Here is a 16,954-nt window from a genome sequence, read left to right as displayed (position 1 = left end):
AGATGGTTTATGTTACTCTTAGGTCATTCCATGTGGATCGATGCAAACAAATATATGTACATAAAGATATTTATTTAACTGATTAATATTTACAAATTCGCTATCGTAACGGGCTACCGTTACAATGGTTCCTATATGTTTTTATAATGATTCCTATTTACATATAACACTAGATACGCGCTGGATTGTATAATCCGGAAGTTTGTTTATGGATGCATTGTCCAATTGATAATGGTAACATAAACAGGCGGGCCTTATTGTAAGTGAAAGTGGCCTCGGACTGGTCATGAAATACCAGGCAGTCTGAAATGGGTCGCTGGATCTGCAGTAGAGCTAACACCTTCTAACTCCCGGATTAAATCTGCCTGTAAAACAGACAGCTTTCTTCCATAACATCACTGCCAGCCAGTGGGGGTTAGAATGGGTACACACACACTAGTCAGCAAGCCGAAAAAACTGTGTTGAAATTTTTGTTATTTTCTTGCATTTATAATTCAACATCCGTCATTTCCCACTTCTGTCATAGGCACCCCCAGATACCAGTGAAGCAACGCTACCCCAGAGGTACGCTGGTCTAGGAGATTACTTCACCTCAAAAATAGGACCTACGTATTACCAGAATCTGCCAATTCATTCAATTTCGAGCAACTCTTTACACAACCAGCACAATAATTGTTCTGCAATGCGTAGAATCCCTTAGAGAAAACTTACCAAAAACAGTGATATCCCCAAAACAAATGCTCCGTAGCCGTCAGCTGGCAATTATCACCAAACTCGTTACCCCCCGTGCTGGCTGGTTGCTATTTTGTTTGCCAACCGTAGGCTCGAAAGTGTTGCTTTTACTGCCATAATTGCTCTAAACATTTGTTCGGCCGCGTTCGTCCCCTCGTGCCCAGGTCGAGGTCAGCATTGCACAATTTTTGGCGAGAGGCCTATTTTTGCCAGACACGGCGCAGCCCGGATCCGATCCCGTTCTGAGTCTGAATGGAATACCGCAATCGGCCGAAGGGATAATGTAATAGAATAAGTAATACCGAATTCGTGCCCGAAGCAAATTGCCACTATTAATCAATACAATCTGCGGTGTCGCCAGATGGTAGATTCGGGGCGGCTATTAGCAAATCAATGGGACTATAAATTGAAAAACAGCTGCTGGGATTCAGGGAATTAGCGTGGTACAAACTTGCAGTGGCAACTATTCAAATTTTATTGGAAACAAGCGAGTGGTGACAATTCATGATTTATAGAACTCTTTAAATTCGAATTGTACAGTCGTATTGGCAATTGTTACATGTAATGTAGGGTAGAATAAACTGATTGTACTCACTTGAGACTCGGATGATAATTTTATTTTCTCAGATGGTAATTTTGCCCATTTTGTTTTCCTATGCTTGCGGTTGTATGACTCCAGAAGGAACGAACAAGAAACAAACAAACCTCTTCCACAAAAGAATTATCTTTGAACATTCGTGATTGAATAACTACTAGCCATAACGTAAACCTTGCTAACTGAACCAAATAAATTTGAACAATAAACATTTCTCGAAAGGAAACCATTGCTAATCGTCTACAAGGCCTGGGTGTGAAACAAGACAGATTTTACAGTTTCCGGTTCTCTTCTTATCGCACCAAAGCCAGCGCTGTAGCAGTAACTACATCAACAGCGGAACCAGTTGCAGGAAATGGGACATTTATATCGCCACCCTTGCTGACTCCCAAATACAACGAACCGAGTTAGCCTAACTAAGGAAAACAGGATTAAAAGTGTTTGGAAACTATGCAAATTTGGAAAACGGGCTGGCGATGGCGACCCTTGTCTGATGACACACTCACGGGCGGTTCCGCTGCACCATCCTTCTGAGGGGCCGGGGGCAAACGAAACCGGTAACCACCGAACGAGTTAGCGAGCTTTCACTACCGGGGAAAATCAAGGCAAATAGTGGAGCAATCCGAAAATGCTGGCCGAATGAAAAAGTTTTGCTTGTTTTTCCTGCCGATGTGGTTTAAGAGAAAGTGGGGCACGGCAATCGGTGGAGAGAGGATTGCGAAGGAAAGTTTTACTACCCAACATGATTATTGGATTGGTGTGATAATGGTTGAAATATGTGCCAAAAAGGACATGAATCGAGGCAGGAGTGTGAAAATTAGATTGTTCCGAACGGAAAGCCAAGTGGCTGGGGCTGCTAATGAATGGTTATCGTCCGGGTGAGATAAAAGTTTTCTACGAGCACATTTTTTTCCAAGCCCGCCCGGCGTCCAAGTAAGAAGACAAGTCGAGCTTGATTATACAAACAGCAGCCGCACGATGCGATGAGGGTGAACTTCTGTTCGATAAACCATACTCGCTTCGACCGCAAAAAAAGAAAACAGATTCATTAATGGACCACTTTAACTTGTTGAACTGTTTAATCAAACAAATTCGATCGTTTTTTGTGTCACTCTGTATAGTATATATTTTTTCGATCAGCCAGAATCATTGTAGTGAGATGACAATAACTATGGACACATTTTTTTCTTCGATATCTGTAATAAGGGGATTGGACAATTGACGATTCATCATTATTGGGAAGCTAAAGAAAATAGAGTGGATAAAACTTGCCTGTTTCATTATAGACCACCATTATTTGGATCTTTGCAGATACGTTCCACAGCTGCATCAAGATTTTCTCAACAGTGTCACCCCGGGTCAAGAATGAATCATTCATAGACCACGTAGGCCATTGAGGAGAAGGGGGGTGTTGATAAGTCTACGTTTGTCTGTGAGAGGGGTTGGAGCTGGTTCAAAATGTTTTAGGGTCATTTGGCCGAATAGTTGAAATATGTTTCCTTGTTAGGTTTGTAATGAGAAGTGAGATTCGAACATCTGTGAAAAGTGATAACTGAAATGTAGAAGTGCAAAATGAGAAACGAGATGCTCGAAGTGAGTAGTGAGTAGTAAAAAGAAAGAAGTGTATAATGGGAAGTAAGAAACGAGAAGTAACAAGCGAGAAATGAGAAATGAGTAAAATGATTGGTATGAAGTGCGATGTAATAGGTGATAAGCTAATAGTAAGAAATACGAAGAAAGAAGAGAGAATGAAGAATGAGCAAGGAAGAAGGGTGAAGGAAGAAACAAAAACAAGGAAGGAGGAAGGAAGAACGAAGAAGGAAGATTAAATAAGGACAAAGACAGATAGAAACAGGAGGAAGGAACAGAAATAATCTACCTTCACCATATTTCCTTCTTCCATCCTCCTGTTTTCATCTTCCATCATGGAAGAAGGAAAAGGGAAACGGAAGTAGGAAGAAGAAAGAGGTAAAAGGGAGAAAGGGTAGAAAAAGAATCAAGATGAAAGGAGAGAGAAGGAAGAAGGAGGGGGACAAAGAAAGTAGAAGAAATACTAAAGAAGAAAGGAAAACAAAGAAGAAGGTAAAGAAAATAAAAAAAGAAAGAATAAAGAATGAAAAAGTTGAAAGGAATACAGAAAGAGGACGAAGGAAGAACGATGAAAGAATCCAGAAGAGAGAAAAAGGAAAACGTTAGAAGGATGAAAAATGAAACAAAAAGGAGAAAGAAAAAAGAAAAAGGAAGAAAGAAGAATAAGGAAGAGAGAAAGGAGAAGGAAGAAGAAAAGGGGATAAATCAGAAGGAAAATAGAAAAGCAAAATGAAAGAGGGAGCAAAGAGAAGTAAGAAGTAACCAAATAGAAGAAAATACAAAAAGGAAGTGAGAAAAAGGAAGAAGAAAGATGGAAGAAGGATAAAATAAGAAGAAAGAAGAAGTAAGGAAGATGGAGAAATGGAAAAGAAAGAGAGAAGAAATAATGAAGAAAGAAGAAGGAAGGAGGGATAGGAGAAAGAAGATGGAAGAAGGAAGATATAAATAAGGAGAAGGAAGAAAGAAGAACGAAGAAGAAAGGAGAAACAAGGAAGAAGGAAGGAGGGAGGAAGAAAGAAAAGAAAATAATGAAGAAGGAAGCAGAAAAAATTAGAGAGAAAAAGGAGAAATAAAGAATGATGAAGGAAGAATGAAAATTAGAGAGAAAAAGGAAAAACAAAGAAAGATGAGGGAAGAATGAAAATAATGAAGAAGGGAAGAGAAAGTGGTTAGAAAAAAGAAGAAGAAACAATAAAGAAGAATGAAGGAAGAAGGAATACGGAAGCAGGAAAAAGGAAAAAATAAATAAGAAAGAAGGAAGAAGGAATATGGAAAATGAAAGAAGAAGTAAAGAAAAAGGCAAATGTGGAAAAAATGAATAACGAGGAAAGAAGAGCAAAGGAAAAAAGAACGGAAAAGGAAGAGTGCAGTCAGGGTATGAACGAATAAATAAAGCAGAACGATTACTCATTCCTTAATTTTCGCTTTTCTTCTTTCACATCTCACTTCTCATTTCTCAAATGTTACTTCCCAGTTCTCATTTCTCTTGTTTGGTTCTCACATTATTTCTTATTTCATCTCTTATTTTCCATTTTTCATGTTCTCGTTTCTCAGTTGTCAGTTTTCAGTTCTAGTTCTCGGTTCTCAATCCTCAGTTTTCTGTTCTCGTTTCTCAGTGTCAGTTCTTAGTTCTCATTTATAGTTGTCAGTTCTTAATTATCTGTTCTCAGTTATCACTTATCACTTTATATTTTCCACTTTTCACTTTCAACTTTTCCCTTTTCACTTTTTTCATATCTCATCTCTCACTTTCTCGTTTCTCGCTACTCTCTACATCTCGATATCTCACCCTATGTCGATGGTTTTCTCGGTTCCTTCAATCCGCATACATTTTTACTTTCCAACATGTCGATAACCACTCTGTCTCGATATCACTCTGTCTCGATGTGCTCTGGTCCTATTTTATTCAAGATTCTCTTCTCATGTCGTTATAGGCTACTGCAGACAAACCTTCATGAGTCGATGTTCCAGAACTCGATATCGACTCATGAAAGTAAATTATGTCATATTAACTAATACATTCTGGGTTACTTTAATGAACCTTTCAGGAATTCCAAGGAATTTCTATTAGATTTTTGGACATTACTCCAGGAATTCCTCCGGAAGTTTCTCCAGGAATTCCTCCCGAAGTTTCTCCAGGAACTCCTCTGGAATTTACTCCAGGAATTCCTCCGGAAGTTCCTCCAGGAATTCCTCCGGAAGCTCCTCCAGGAATTCCTCCGGAAGTTCCTCCAGGAATTCCTCCGGAAGTTCCTCCAGGAATTCCTCCAGAAGTTACTCCGGGAATTCCTCCGAAGTTCCTCCGGGAATTCCTCCGAAGTTCCTCCGAAGTTCCTCCGGGAATTCCTCCGAAGTTCCTCCGGAATTCCTCCGGAAGTTCCTCCGAATTCCTCCGAAGTTCCTCCGGGAATTCCTCCGGAAGTTCCTCTGGGAATTCCTCCGGAAGTTCCTCCGAATTCCTCCGAATTCCTCCGAAGTTCCTCCGAATTCCTCCGGAAGTTCCTCCGAATTCCTCCGAAGTTCCTCCGGAAGTTCCTCCGAATTCCTCCGGAAGTTCCTCCGAATTCCTCCGGAAGTTCCTCCGAATTCCTCCGGAAGTTCCTCCGGGAATTCCTCCGGAAGTTCCTCCGAATTCCTCCGAAGTTCCTCCGGGAATTCCTCCGGAAGTTCCTCCGAATTCCTCCGAAGTTCCTCCGGGAATTCCTCCGGAAGTTCCTCCGGAATTCCTCCGAAGTTCCTCCGAATTCCTCCGGAAGTTCCTCCGGGAATTCCTCCGAAGTTCCTCCGGGAATTCCTCCGGAAGTTCCTCCGAATTCCTCCGGAAGTTCCTCCGAATTCCTCCGGAAGTTCCTCCGAATTCCTCCGGAAGTTCCTCCGGGAATTCCTCCGGAAGTTCCTCCGAATTCCTCCGAAGTTCCTCCGGGAATTCCTCCGAAGTTCCTCCGAATTCCTCCGGAAGTTCCTCCGAATTCCTCCGAAGTTCCTCCGGGAATTCCTCCGGAAGTTCCTCCGAATTCCTCCGGAAGTTCCTCCGAATTCCTCCGGAAGTTCCTCCGAATTCCTCCGGAAGTTCCTCCGAATTCCTCCGGAAGTTCCTCCGGGAATTCCTCCGGAAGTTCCTCCGAATTCCTCCGGAAGTTCCTCCGAATTCCTCCGGAAGTTCCTCCGGAATTCCTCCGAAGTTCCTCCGAATTCCTCCGAAGTTCCTCCGAATTCCTCCGGAAGTTCCTCCGAATTCCTCTGGAAGTTCCTTCGGGAATGCCTTTGGAAGTTCCTCCGGGAATTCCTCCGCAAGTTCCTCCAGGAATTCCTCCGAAGTTCCTCCGGGAATTCCTCCGAAGTTCCTCCGGGAATTCCTCCGGAAGTTCCTCCGAATTCCTCCGGAAGTTCCTCCGGGAATTCCTCCGGAAGTTCCTCCGGGAATTCCTCCGGAAGTTCCTCCGGAATTCCTCCGAAGTTCCTCCGAATTCCTCCGAAGTTCCTCCGGGAATTCCTCCGGAAGTTCCTCCGGGAATTCCTCCGAAGTTCCTCCGGGAATTCCTCCGGAAGTTCCTCCGAATTCCTCCGAAGTTCCTCCGGAATTCCTCCGGAAGTTCCTCCGAGAATTCCTCCGAAGTTCTTCCGGGAATTCCTCCGGAAGTTCCTCCGAATTCCTCCGAAGTTCCTCCGATTTCCTCCGGAAGTTCCTCCGAATTCCTCCGAAGTTCCTCCGGAATTCCTCCGGAAGTTCCTCCGAATTCCTCCGGAAGTTCCTCCGAAGTTCCTCCGAATTCCTCCGGAAGTTCCTCCGGGAATTCCTCCGAAGTTCCTCCGGCAATTCCTCCGGAAGTTCCTCCAAATTCCTCCGAAGTTCCTCCGAATTCCTCCGAAGTTCCTCCGAAGTTCCTCCGAAGTTCCTCCGAATTCCTCCGGAAGTTCCTCCGGGAATTCCTCCGAAGTTCCTCCGGCAATTCCTCCGGAAGTTCCTCCGGGAATTCCTCCGAAGTTCCTCCGGAATTCCTCCGAAGTTCCTCCGAAGTTCCTCCGGGAATTCCTCCGAAGTTCCTCCGGGAATTCCTCCGGAAGTTCCTCCGGGAATTCCTCCGAAGTTCCTCCGGGAATTCCTCCGAAGTTCCTCCGAATTCCTCCGAAGTTCCTCCGGGAATTCCTCCGGAAGTTCCTCCGGGAATTCCTCCGGAAGTTCCTCCGGGAATTCCTCCGGAAGTTCCTCCGGGAATTCCTCCGGAAGTTCCTCCGGGAATTCCTCCGCAAGTTCCTCCTGGAATTCCCTCGGATGTTCTTCCGGAAGTTCCTCCAGGAATTCCTTCGGAAGTTCCTATATAAATGCCTCAGAAAATTTCACCAGGAAGAAGTTCTGTAACTTCTTGAATAATTATCAAATTCTCTCAGAAATTCCACCACAAAATCTTTCAAGTGCACTTCATAATTTACCTTGCATACTCTAAAGAAATTACAACGATGATTCTTCAGATATTGCTCCTGAAATTACCGAAACCCACGTAAAATTTTACCAAGCTCACCTTCCACGAATTCTTGCGGAAGATTGTCTTAAGATTCTTGAAAAATTTCTCATGGAAAATAAATTGCGAAAACGATCAACCCGGAACCTAACCCCAACCTAAAATTCCTCCAAAAAAGTCGTACACAAAAAAAATGCTTCTGAAAATTAATTCTTCGGATTTTTTAAAGAAATTCTCCTGAAAATTTCTTCAAAACTCTTTCACAAATATCTTCCCAGAAATTCATCTGGGAATCATTTAATTAGCCCTCCCAGCAATTTCTCCAAAATTTCTGCAGAAACTCACCAAAACCCTACAGGATTTTTCCGAGAAATTTCCTTAAAACTCCTATGACATAGGAGTTTAATATGTAAATTACTCCGGAAATTCTCCCGCTTTTTTTCAGAGACTTCTATGGAAATTCTTTTCTAATTTCAATCAAAATACATACAAGAATATCTATGAAAATTCCTTGAAGAACTCTTCCATAAATATTTCTATGTGCTCCTATGGAAATTTCTCCTGAAAATTCCTCCAGGAATTGCTCCGGGAATTTACTCTTTCATAAAGAATTCACGACAGAATTTTTGTGGGAATTCTGAAGGAGTTCATTACAGTTTTGTATGTGGAATGCATGACGTATTTTTTGAAGAAATTCACAAAGGGATTCCTGGTTTGAATTTTATAAGTATTTTATAAATTCTTGAATGAAATTTGTGTGGATTTCCTGATGGACTTACAGGAGAAATTTTTGAAGGAATCCCTAAAGGGTTAGTTAAGAAGTTCTAGAAATTCAAACATCTATTATTTCATATCCGTTATTAGGATTTTATTGGTAATGGTTTTCATTAAAGGTAATATAATACGAATCAATAACAAAAATCATTTCGAAATAATACCGACTTCAACCTTTTTGACCAACTGTGGCTTTGAACTGGCACTTTAGGATTTTTTTTTGGCAGCGTGCATGACCACATAAAATAATCCAAGAGGTGAACTGATCTGGAAGGCCATTCTGCAGTTTTGGATCAAATTCGATGTATGAGAAGACGCTCCTACCTTCTGAAACGCGAAACGGCAGCTTGCCGCGGTTGCAAATCTTTTCACTACTACGACGAGATTCAAAGTATATGAGAATATAATGGATACGGTGTATTTGTATATTTCGTGGCATTTCCAATGCATGTAATCAAATCGTTAGAATGTCAGTTAGTTTCTCCCTATGGAATTTAGTAGGAAACATGTTTATATTATGCTGCAATAATGCAATTACCGCTGGAGGGACCACTTTCGGTCATTATACCCTAAGTAGCTAAGAATGCCACAACGTATGATTCTTTTTGAATTGTTGACATTCCAACGATTTCGAAAAAGCACCCGACATTCACATGTCGCCTACAATGTTTAAGCGTATTTTCGTGATTGGAAAACATTGCTTTTCCCACGACAGTATCTACGTACGGGTCGCCCCATCCCATCCCGAACCATTCAGTGCTGTAATCTAAGCTAATAAAAGCTTTCAAGATTACCACCCACTCCGAATTCTGCTGTATCGAAGATTCGAACTCAAAAGAGTAACGATGATAATCGAGGTCGACACCATGCGAACCAATTTTCAACTGCTTGCTGGTGGAAAACGAAATCGAAACGCTTCCCGTCTGGGCTGGAGCGAAAGACCGCCTGTTGGATACTGTTTCACTTTCAAACGATCGTGCTCGAAGGCTACGTGAGCAATGACGATATGGATTGTAGGTTAGAAATAAGCGCACAAAGACACCAGGAGTCTGTCGCCAATTTCGCAATGCTAATCAGAAAGGGTATCATCGCAAGTCGGCGGAACGGGTGGCAAATGGCAAAGTTGTTTTGCTCGAGCGAGATAAAGTGGTGAGTTTCGGAATGGAGATTTGAAATGCGAAACTTTCTCGCTCGGCAGGAAATTGACTTTGGCAGATGTTTTTTGAGTTTTATTGCTCTTCTACTTGATACTAGATGTGTCTCACAGGTCGTTGGTGTGATACTGAACGGAGTGTCATTTTTTAGATATTTGATTTGAAGCAGAAAGATAGTGTAAGAAGGGTAAAACAACGATGTGTTTGAGCAACTGATCCACAAGTACTAGAATAATAGTTTGATCGCCATTGACGCTGCTAATATTAGGACCAACGTTTTAAGCCCATGTATATGAAAATGACAAATTGCCAAGTAAAGTGCTCTATCATCTAACTTAGTGCCAGATAGTCGCAAATAAAAATCATTTTGTAGAAAAACTGTCATCAAAATTTAGCCACCTTGTTAGAACAGCAATTGAAAATAGTAAGCTTTGCACATAATTGCGAACACTTAAGTCATATAAAAATATGAATCTGTTGGAAGAACACTATTTCAACATTTTTCCATCAAGTAGCATCAAAACATTGTTGGTAGTCGTTTGAAACTTGCGTAATGAAATAACATCGGGCTATAACTAATTTTAATACAATGTAAAACCTACTGCATGAAGCATCTTCCGGACACAAGCCAAGCCAAGTAGATGTCTCGGACTATTGCATAATCCACTCCATAGTCAGTCAGCAGCCTTTGAGTGCAATCTGAGAAAACTAATACCAACTAATATGGGGAAAACTTCCTGTTAGCTCAAGTTTAATTGAGTTTTCAAAATGAATTAAAAATCAATTTCTGTTGCTTGCATGCTACGAAAGCACTCTTTTATTTACTTGCGGAACGAGGTCAAATGTTTGTTGTGCGAATAACTTGTTGAGCTGCCGTGTAAGGTGCCCTGACAAGGAGTATAATCCTTAGCAGCAGAACGGAAAAGCCGACGTATATTTCAGTTTGACTGTTTCAAACCACATTGCCAAAAACCGACCTTATCATTCGAACTATTTTATTTTACGTAACCGCAGATGGAATTTTCACCTCCACCTTGATGCAGGTGAAGGTCCTTTAATTAAATCTACCATTCTTGTGCCTTCTGCTAAGGGCGAGCTAGTCGCAGCAAAGAAAATCGACTACGCTGATCCTGGCACGGCACCTTCCGTTGTTCGTAACGTACCTGTGGAAGTGAGCATTATTGGCATCGCATCAGTCGGTACCGGCAGAGCTCGTTTGATCGATAATTCAAGCTCTTGCTGCAATGGGGGCGTCTTTTTTGAATACAAGTGACTTGCAAAAGTTCGGTTTCCATTTCCATGGGTTGATGGGCTAAGAACCGACAAAGATAACATTCTCTTAGTGAGTACGTCCTTATTCCAGCGAAAGCTAGTATTGTGGCTGGCAGGTCTGTTCATGTTGCTATAGTTGGGTAACACCTTCTGATTCTGGTTTCTTAACAATTTGACCTGTCAACAGTTTTCCCAACCATTGATCGTACCCAGGGTTTCGTCTGTTCGTTTCGTTGAGATGGATTCATACGATTGCAGAGTCAAGGGGGAATCTTTTTTCGTACTTTCCTGTAAAGAATATATTCGAACTAAAAACAAATTATATTGTGACAAATAAATAAATTTTCTTTCAAACAACACTCATTTATTGTCTAACCTTTTCCTCCAAAATTGTTAGTAAATATTGATTTTATGAAAGGATGCGTTAGTAACTGTCAATTAGTTAACCGAGTATCGATTAGAGCTTCAACGGGCTTTTCAAGACGGAAGTAGCCATAGATAGCAAAGAGGCAATGGATTTCGGAACCGCAATGAAAACTCAAATTTTTGCTGTCTTACTTCCGAAACGTCATGACTTTATTTTTTCTCTGACGTTCCCAAATTGGGAATGTCTGGGAATTCATCTTCACATGAATGACCACTCGCATTAAATCAATTCGATTTGTTTAAGGTTTTGGCTTTCAGTCTTTTGGGATCAAAAACGGGGTTTTATGTTTTCATTCGATGTTTCGATCACAAGTATTTTGCCATTTGCAAGGATTCAACTATTGACGGGGAAGGGCCGTTTGACCGAAACCCATTTGGCCGAAAGCCATTTGGCCGAACAAACCATTAGGACGAAACACATCTGGCCGAATAGGACATTTGGCTTGTGAAAAATGAGAAGTGAAAAGTGAGAAATTAGACGTCTCACTACTCACTTCGTGCATCTCACTTTTTACCAAATGACTTATTCGCCCAAAGGTCCTATTCGGCAAAATATCCTATTCGGGCCAATGTCCTACTCGGGCAAATAGCATTCGGCCGAACGGTATTCGGTCAAATGGCCTTTCCTCCTATTAACCTTCCGGGACTCGCATGGTCCTGGATCACTCATACAGTCCCGCTTGTCTTGGGATTTTTTTTATCTTTATTAACGTGATTTTTTCGTGTGGAGAAGTTCATCACTTAAGTATAGTAGAGGAAAATGCCGAAAGGGCTATTTTCCCGAGCCCAACCGTGGAGTCTCGCCTTATTTCTAGTTTACAGATTAAAACATTTTTCGAAATCTGCCTTGCAGTCTACTTGAAAGATTGAATTGTTACTTGAATTTACAACAGATTTTGCAGGGAGGGTTTTTGTCTGTGCTTGGGTTTTGGTTGTACTGTCTATTAGATGTCTAATTGTTTCTCTGGTCGAAAGGCCCATAGAATAGTGCTGTGAAGCTTTGATTTGCCGTGCAAGTGTGTAATTGCCCTATTTCTCACTAGGCTGATGGTGGGTTTTGGATACCAAGAAATGGGTATAAAATAGTTTTGGGAATTATTGTTTTCCGTGTGGACTTGGCTACCCAAGATCAGAGATGCCAGATTTGAAGACATGTCTTCAATTTGAAGACATTTGAAGCTCTGTGAAGACATTTATTTCGTGCAGACATTTTGAAGACTTTTCAAAATATTTGAAAACATATCTACTTATTTGAAGATACTTGAAGACTTGATATTTGAATCAATAGAAGAGAGAAAATATAATGTTGTAACTTAATTAAATTTTTTTTCGACTAAATGTAAATTATACAAAAAAAATACAAAAGTTATTTTAGTCTTTGCCTCGGGCTTAGAATCTCAAGTATAAAAATTCATTCACACTAGCTGGCTGATAAATGCAACACATTTTGGACCTCATATGCACTTAACTTTGAGTTGAGTGTGGGTTAAAAAAATTCCCGACGTGCGTGTAAAAAGGCATTTCGATCATTACATCGGAACGCAATGACCAATCTAATTTACGGCAAAAATAGATTAAACTCTTCAATGAATTGATATAATCTATTCAACCGTTGAGCTAGAACCTGAACTTTTTCTAAATTCCTTATGAATTCATTTGATCTTTTCGGTTGTTCCATGTGACTTTCCTCTGAATTTTCTGTGAAGTTTAAAAGAATTTTCTGTGAAAATTTCAAAGAATTTTTCGTGTAAATTAAGGAGAACTTTCGAAAAAAAAAAATGAGGAATTTATTGTCTATATTCAAGAGAAGTGAAATTGGAAATTCAATATAACATTCATATTTAATAATTTCCGATATAAAGGAACTCCTCCAAAGCTTATTCCTCGGTCGAAGACGAGCAAAACAAGTACAGAACGACACATATCGGACCAGTCATTCTGGACCAAATTTTGCTTTCCGTCAAAGAGTATCACCTAAGGGGTCAATCATGAACCCGAATATGGGCGATTATATAGCGATACTAGAAAGCCTGGAAAAGGTCAATCAGTTGACATGCTGAAAAAACGCTGTTAAAACGATATTTCTCATAATTTTCAATGTAAATTTCTATAAGAAAATCTCCCAAAAAGAAATTCAGAGGAAATTTGCTACATACTTTCGTTAAATTCTTCCTTGAATTCCTTTGATTATTCTTCTAAAAATATCTTTGGACATTCTTCCAGTATTTTCTCTGCGAATTCCTCTATGAATTCCTTCAAAAAATCGTCCTGGTATTCTTTCTGTAATCCCTCCAGGAAACTGTCCGGAAGATTCAGGATTTTTCCGAAAAACCCTCCAGGAATTCATTTGGAAGATCCTCCAGAAGTTCCTCCTGAACTCCTTCGGTAGTTCCCTTACGAATTCCTCCAGTAGTTCTTCCAGGAATTTTTCCGAAAGTTTTCCCGGGATTGCGGCGGAAGCTCCACCAGGGATCCCTCCGTAAGTTCCTCCTCTGAAAGATCCTTTAAAAAAGTTGCCGAATGACTCTCCAAGAATGCCTCCGGAAGTATACTATGAAATTTATCTGGTATTTCCTCCAGGATTTCTTTCGGAAATTTCTGCAGCAATACCTCAAGAAGCTCCTCCAAGAATTCATCTAGAACTACCTCCAAGATTTTCTCCAGAAGTTTCTTCAGTAATTTCTCAGGAATATCCTTGAAAACGTTCGGAATTCATCCTGAAGCTTCTACAGGAATTCCTTCTTAAGTTCCTCCAAGAATTCCTACGGAATTTACTTCTGAACTTCCAACAGGAATTCCTCGGGAAATTTCTTCAGGAATCTTCCAGAAGTAATTAGAAGCTCCATCCAGAATAAATTAGCACAAGTTATAAGTAGCTCCATCAGGAATTTATCCGGAAGTTAATCTAGAAATTTTACCGGAAGTTCCTTCAGAAAATTCTCTGAATGTTTCTTCAAGTATTTCACAGTAAATTTTGAATCCCAACAGGGTATTCTTTTAAAAGAAATTTGGAAGAATTCTACGTGAAAATTCAGTTAAAAAATACGACTCAATATAAAATCCAGGGGAAACTCGTTATAAAAAAAAATAAAGAATTTTAAAGAATATTCTCTTGAATTCTAACAATTTGTATGTTAAAAAAATAAACATTATTCCACATCAGTAAAACAAGGAGATTATTGAATTTACAAACCTATTGGATTTTGAAATTTCTCGCTGATAATCATAATTTTAATATTGAAGACATTTGAAGACATTTTTAAACGACTGTGAAGACATATGAAAATATCATCTGGCATCCCTGCCCAAGATTGACAGGTGAGTCAATTTTTCTTGAGGGCAGTTCGTCGCGTGTTAATTTGCATCAGGTGCAGAAAATTTATAATTAACGGCTTAATTATCGGATAATGCTGATTTAAGGTAGTGACTAGGTGGGTTAATGGACAGTGGGAGAAAAATTGGTGTTGATTACGCCACTAAAAGTCTGTACTGTCCTTTTGGGGGAAAACCGATGATAGTTTGAGGTTATGTTTGCCACTTGGTTGAAATGTGTGCTTTTTCTTTTCAGGGTGTGATTTTTCGGAGGCTGATTCTGGGAGTAACTTGGGCTGTGGTCTGCTGAGGTACAGGTGAGTAGTTTGGGGTTTGAATGGAGACTTTTCCAGCGGAGGACGGCTGGTTGATTTTGCTGTTTGTTTACTGTTTTCTTAATTATCTATTTCAGTGTGGAGGCGGCGTGGAAGGAACGGGAATACCTTGGTCCGCGATGTATAGGGTGACGTTTGAGGATGGGAAGACTCCCCTGCTGGGCTACGGTCGGGAGCTGCGGTGCCATCCTTGGGACACGGTCCGTGTCGGATCCATACCTGCAGACAATCGCAGAGACTTGACGGAGAGAGCAGCCGGGTGCCCAAGAGTCGGGTTGTCTGGTGACGGATGACATCCACTGTCCAGTGCGTGTAGGCCGTAATCTTTCCCTTGAAGCATGGGAATGTGCTTGGATCCCAGTTGCGTGGTGGAGCTTTGATTTTGGTGTCATTTAGTCGCGGTTGTGTTCCTCCGGTAGGGGGGGTTGGACCAATGGACCATAGCCGCTTAGTCGGTGGCATTTGAGTTCCCTCTGGCGGCGCACATCACACGATGCACAATCCCGGTGGTGCCCTTTGGGTATTGTTGCGCCGGCTAACCACCAGTTTCATCGGTTCGTCCGGTTTGGGCATCAGATGTCGGCAACCCAGTAACAGAGCCGCGGGGTAGGTTTGCTGTTAACCATTTAGTCAAGGTGAATACCCTGTATTTAGTTTTCTTCTATCTTTTTAGGACACATTTTTGATTAGTCGGTGGTGCTACGTAGATGGTGTCGATTCTGGGTGACATATGGGCTCCAACTGAGCCGCCCAGAAGTCATGGCTATGTTCGATGAGATTGTGAGTTTCCATTTTCTAGTCATCCTTTAGTTTTTACTCGTTTCAGTTAATCTGAAAATCCGGTGTTTGTTGGGGATAATTTCCCAAGTTTTCCAACCGGTTTTGTGGAAATTCTCGGCATTCTCGTTGGATTGATCTGAGACGTTACTATTTGCTGAGGAAGCAGGCATCGAACCGATATAGTTGGGAGAGATCTCCATTCCGGTTGCGCCGATTTTAAGTCAGGGGCCTCTCAGCGCCCCGTGTTGAAAGGTCCGTTTTCGTTACTGGAGATGGACTAGTCGTGTTTGTGATTGTTGGCAGTAAGCCAACCAACCGATGTTGCGTCGTGAGCCAGGGATGATGTATCGCACCCGGGAAGGGCCGATCCAAAGTGTTGGCAGTAGGCCAACCGAATTACGTTGATACCCTGCTTTCGTTCTGATAATCGTGTCCAATAGAGCAGTGGAAGACGTATCGCTCCCAGGAATAACCAGGAGGGATCCCCATTCCGGTCCCGATAGCTTCCGGTTGGGGGCGCCCCGGCATCCCTAGGGCCGTCATCAACCTAAGCTGTCCGTTCGGTTCAATGGATGGTTCTTTTGCTGTAGGCCTTTGCTGAGTTACATGAGCCGTGTCGGTGGTTTGAAGAGGGGCGAAGATGTTGGCAGTAAGTCAACCAGCTGGAGTATAATCGTGGCTTAGATTTCGTGGATGAGCCTGGCTTCTTTTAGGAATACGAAGAGCGTAGCTATGGTGGAAGGATCATCGCAGAGAACGTTTCTAATGCTGTTCGAGATTCCATAAGCATTTCTGGGAATCTCATAAAGTGGGCAATTGCATAGAACGTGTTCAACGGTTTTATCAATGTTGCAATGCTCGCACGTTTTACGAAATGGACCAATGCCAACAAGTTGTGGGAAAGACGGGAGTGTCCGGTTCTAAGCCGAGATAGGATTTTCTGGTTTTCCATAGATGGCAGATCCGTCCAAGCCTTGGTCGTGCCTTTTATTTTCCTTAAATGGGGAAAAACTGCGTTTTGCCATTGCAATTCCCATTTGTCATTGAAGACTTTACGAATCCACCTTTTAACGTCATCAAGTGGAACGGTGTCGGTGTATCGATCATCTTGATGGCCAATGGAGGCAAGTAGGTCTGCTTCTACATTACCAGGAATTCCACAGTGTCCAGGGATCCAGGCCAATGTCGTGCTTGGTCCGATTCCTCTGATTGTCCCATGTGCCCAGGGATGAGATGGCGATTGTGACAGCAGAGCGAGGATAGCACTGGCTGAGTCTGACAAAACAAGGAGTGGTTTGTCCTTGGGAGTTGTGACCGCTATGAAAATGGCTGCCATTTCCGCGGAAAAAATGGACACGTAGGGTGAAATGCTTTTGGAGATGGAGAAGTTCACTCCCTTAACTCCAATTCCGACTCCTCGGGAGGATACGGATCCGTCCGTGTATCGACACTCGTGCCCAGGATAGCGGGTTCTCTGGAGTTCCAGCACAGTTTGACGGAGTTGTGCAGTGTTGTCCCCTTTTT

This window comes from Armigeres subalbatus, chromosome 2 (genome assembly GCF_024139115.2).
Source record: "Armigeres subalbatus isolate Guangzhou_Male chromosome 2, GZ_Asu_2, whole genome shotgun sequence".
Classification (NCBI taxonomy): Eukaryota; Metazoa; Arthropoda; class Insecta; order Diptera; family Culicidae; genus Armigeres; species Armigeres subalbatus.
Note: the sequence above shows the minus strand (reverse complement) of the source record.